This window comes from Pipra filicauda, unplaced genomic scaffold (genome assembly GCF_003945595.2).
Source record: "Pipra filicauda isolate LSUMZ 115617 unplaced genomic scaffold, ASM394559v2 scaffold529_size498821_pilon, whole genome shotgun sequence".
NCBI lineage: Eukaryota > Metazoa > Chordata > Aves > Passeriformes > Pipridae > Pipra > Pipra filicauda.
Genome location: NW_024104675.1, coordinates 327955 through 332794, shown reverse-complemented (window position 1 = coordinate 332794; position 4840 = coordinate 327955). Strand labels below are relative to the sequence as shown.

The 4840-nt window shown below is 38.6% G+C and overlaps 1 long non-coding RNA gene across 2 annotated transcripts; it reads right to left on the bottom strand.

Moving 5' to 3' along the window:
• Positions 1-934: 934 nt before the first annotated feature.
• LOC120324426 lies at positions 935-4475 on the bottom strand. 2 transcript variants are annotated; one of them, XR_005565728.1, is made up of 5 exons: positions 4404-4475; positions 4211-4295; positions 2495-2646; positions 2163-2270; positions 935-1013 (listed from the first exon to the last, which is right to left on the bottom strand). It is a non-coding gene; the product is annotated as an uncharacterized LOC120324426 (long non-coding RNA). The 2 variants fall into 2 exon arrangements; XR_005565727.1 differs by having other exon boundaries at positions 4211-4455.
• Positions 4476-4840: the final 365 nt, after the last annotated feature.

Here is a 4840-nt window from a genome sequence, read left to right as displayed (position 1 = left end):
CATGACAGAGCCAAGTAGCAGAAAGGAAGGATTTAAAAAATGCTGGAGTGCTACGTTCAGTATTGATGGCTATAGCTTTACAACTGGTGAGCCTGATTTAATTCCTCTTTTCTTCATTGCCTCTCTTCTTCTTCTTTCCTCTCTTTCTTTTGAGCTCCAGTGAGTACAGGTAAAAGACAGCTGTTGACAACTGTCTTTTGTCAATATATGCCTTCAAAATGTATAGATGCCCTGCAATTTTTGCTTGAATTGGTTTCACATTCTGTTTTCTGTATTTTTTCCTGCCGAAGAAAATTGCCTTTGATATGTAGCCCCTCTAGATACTTTTGCTGGGTTTTGGCACAAGTTCACCAAGACGTTTTGGAACTTTACCTCAGGAAATCTTGGGCTTCAGGATTGCAGGTTTCCAACTTGCTCACTGCATTTCCTTCCTATGAGCCCAGAACATCAGCCTTGGGAGCCTTGGCTTTGTTTGAAATATTTGTTTACTTAGCCAGGGTTTCTAAATTCTGTAACTCTTTTTCATTTCTCAGTTTGTAGAAAGGTATATATGTAATAGTTCTTGTTGCCTCTCAAAGACAGGAAGCAAAATTGCTGGGACAGGGAGAAATGTGAAGAGATTAGGAATTTTAGGATGGATTGCTGTAACTGTTTGAAGAGTACAATTTATTGATTTTGTTCGCTGTCTAAGGAAAAAGTGAGGCTTCTCAAAGCAACAGGTGTTTTTCCAAGGGGCTTGTTATATAAAAGTTGAAATTTGGGGATTCTCTGAGCAGACTGCTTTGTTACAATTGCATATCTCACTAGGGTACATATATATATGTACCCCTTTACATATATATATATAAATTACAATAGAACTTAGAAACAAAGCAAGCTTACATCCCATTTTAATTTTTAGATGAAATCCAAGTTAAAATATAAAATAACTTACTTGTAATAATCAAAACAAATGCCTTTAAGAAGACAAGACATTCCACTTCCTTGCTGTTGTGAAATCAGGAAAGTTTTTCCTGCATGAGATTAGCATAACTGGGTCACAATTTCAGCTAATAATGATGGATACAAGCTTTTATTGGTGTGGGAGGAGGTACCTGTTTATTCCTCTGCTTTATGGAGAATTTGTTTTGCAATAATTAACATAATGTAAACTTTAAGCTTGCAGAAAAAACTGGAGATGGAAATGTATGTTTCATTAAAATATCTTTATGTAGTTATCTTAACTATCTGTTAATGTTCATATAGCATTTTAAAGGTGAAAATGCCAGGCAAATGCTACTTTTCACATTTCTTCCTCTAATGGGAAGGTGGCAGTCCCTCCATAGGTTGTTGCAATATGCTCACTTTTGAACCCCCTATCTTAATCTCTTCCACTCTCAGCATCATTAGTAGTGTGTTTTTTCATCAGTGTGTGTCAGCCTGAAGGAGAAACTTTTTTTTTTTATGTTCCAGAACAAACCAACAGGATTGCTGGGTTTGTTGCTGTGCTGTCTTTATTGCTGCTCATACTGACAAGACAAATAGACCAAATTTTAGATCAAATTACTCAGGTTTAGAATTGCAAGCTTTTTTGCTTCTTAGCATAGGAGTTCCTGTGCTGTTTTCCTCTATTTGATGCACACAGTGTATTGATTCTGTGATCTGTGCATTACATAACATTTATTTTTATATCTGGACAAGTGCAGATAGGATTGAGTCACATAACGGTAAAAACTTCGCTACCAGCACTGTGTTGTAGGCAGACTGAATGATTCATGTATTTGTTAATCTTTATACTGAAGAAAATTATGCCATCCAAGAAATCACACAGCAACATTACTGTGTCAGTGATGGGCTTAAACATGTTTTTTCCATCAGAGACTTCTGTGTTTTGGGTCCTGCATATTTTTATGAAATTCTTGGGAAATGCTGAGCTGCTGCAACTGCTATTGTAGTGTCAGCTGGAGAGAAGGCTGATACCCTTAAGGAACAGAGTAATATCAGATTGAGAGAAAGCAGCTTCCATTGGGTGCAAAGTGAATCTTAACAGTTGTCATACAACATCTTCAAATTTTTGTCCAACTCTGCTCCAGACAGTGCTGATGGAAAAAACACACTGGGAGTTTCGGTGGGTCCGTGATGAAATATCTGTATTATTAGAAGGGAAGCATGGTAGAGAGCACCTGGAGAAGGATGTTTGGTCATTCCATTGCTTCTTTTGGTGGACTTGGCAGTGTTTGGTTTGCAGTTGGTCTTAATGATCTTGAAGGTCTTTTCTAATCTAAATGATACTATGAAGAGAAAATATTTTGCATTGATTCACCTTTATACTAACTACTAAGAAAGGATGATCTTCACAGTGTTTTGAAAACGGATTACTCACAATGAGACTTAATGAATATTTAAATGATAATTTAATGAAAGACCTGAGCCTAACATCAGACATGAGAGTATGAGGGCATGGAAGAAGGCTGGTGCCAGAAGAGCTCCTTGCTGATGGCTTGGAGTTACATACCCTCGTGTCTCTGGAGATGGCCAGCATCCATTCACAGAGCACAACCTAGAGCAGCTTCTCAACTGCTCTAATTTTGACCTTGGTTGCTTACAGCACTTGTGTTGGGAGAGGAGATGTAGGAACTCTGCACTTCCTAAGGACTTCACAGATCCCTGCAGAAAAAAGGGATGTACTGTACCAGAAAGGCAAATGTATGACAATACTCAAAAACTTTCTTCTGTATGAAGAAACAAGGTAGATCCTTTTCCTCTAGATACCACCCTTTTGACAGAGACCGTGAGGAGGACTGAGGTGCACTGACCCACTGAGGATTTTGGATATTCTGTTTTTACGGACTTTTTGCATATAAAGGGTCTATAGCAGAGCCATAGGGTGAGCCATTTAGTGGGATGGTTCACGCATTTAGTTTGCTCTAGCAAGTTCAATGAATCTCAGATGAAGGCTTCAAGATCTTTATTTGTGATGGTCTGTGTAAGCAAATTTCAGAGTACATGCAGGAAGTTTTGTATACACAAGATACTGTATTTGAGTTCTTTTTTGACTTTGGCTAAATTTTTCTCCACTAAAACATAACAGAAAGGAAGCTGTGCTAATGCATTTTTTCTTTTCCTATGCATTGTCTCATCCATACTGTACAAATAAGAGACTATTAACCCAGAATGCCACTGTGTTACTTATTTTGCTATTGTAATTAACTTACTAAAGGTAAGCTACATCCACTGTCTTTAAATCTGGGAAAATGATCAACACAAATTTTAACAAGAAGATATTTTCTTTCTGCATTTATCACATTTCTATGACTAAGAACTTAACTTCAGTAAAGCTCCAACTATCTACTTTTTATATTCAGAAGCATCTGGCAACACTGTTTGTCCTATTCAATATATCAAATAAATTTATATTTACAGATTGAAATGAAGTGGTGAGGAGATCTGCTGTAACTTAAGTGTTTTTGGAGAGGAAGGATGTGGCACTGAAACACTTAATCTAACTCACAGCAGTTCTTTCCAAATCTTGCAGGTAAGTTTCTTTATGAGAACACTGTCTCCATTTTGTGTGTAAAAGCTCTCCCTCCAGTTATTACAGAAGATCTGAGTTTTGCTTTGTGGTGCTTTTAAACTGATGCAAAATTCAGATTTTCTAGAATGCCTAAAGTTCAAAAGAAATAAGGAGTCATGAACTCTTCTGTGCCTTTTGAGATCAGTTTTAGGCAGACAGCCAGGCCTGTTCCTGAGCAGGCAGGCTCTGATGGAAGCACCCTTCTCTCAAGCCAGTTCCCTCTCCCATGTTGAAAGCCAGAGGTCTGCCTCTGCCTCCTCCTTCTACTGCTGCTGGGAGGATCAAAGTTTAGGAGCTTTCAAACTGTCTTCAGGGATTTGTGTTTTTGCTGCAAATTTTCTATTTTAAACCCTTGTGATTTATTAATTGTTCTATTTTCCTGACATAGTGTACACGACAGCTTGTTTTTTCTAGTTCTTTAGCTTTGCATGACTAAGAAAGCAAAAGGCTCCTGGATGTATCACGATGTACACACTTATTTGTGTACCAGTGCAAATTGACTCAAGAGGCAGAATCCTGGCCAGCAGAAAATCTGCATCACTCTGCTGCAGTTGGGAGAACTGCAATGATTTAAATGAGCAAAGGATCTATCCTGGACAGTCTTTTCCAGTTAAAGTGAACACTGCTGTAGGTTAGAGAAGGAGCTGCCCTACATACCAGTCAAGCAAATCATGCAGTTTTTCCATTGCTTGCTTTCAAGACTTCAATGATATGCTGATATTGTTTTGCTCCCCATTTCTCCCTGTCAGATGAGAGAGCTTGTATCTAACAAACATGCTGAAGCTGTTACAGATTTCTAATAGTTACAGGCTTGAAATTTTTAGACTGAGAACTTAACCCTCGTGATTACATCCAATAGCCTTGTGCACGCAGAGTTGGAAGCATGGTGCAGGGAAAGTTTCAGTAATTACTGAACAGGCGCAGTTACTGAAGTCTCTACTGGATTCCCAGCTTGTGAGTTGAACAGCTTGTGTGCTGGAACAACATGACAACAGTTGCTTAGATCATTGTGTGACATCACATCTTTCCTCTTGTTGTCATAGCAGCAACAATCAATTTTCCTGCGGAAGACTGCAAACATCATCTTTCCATTAAATGGCAGTGCATGGTGTTTAGTCTCTTGCTGCTGCTGCATAATGCTACGTCTTATTTCTGTTGATTTAGTACCCTTTCCAAGCACCACACTCCCCCTTCTCACAGTTGGGCAGAAAATGAGACCTGTCAAATTTATTGGGAAAGGGGAGGAGGTGCTCAGCCAACCACTTAATTCAGTTTCAACTCCAAGTG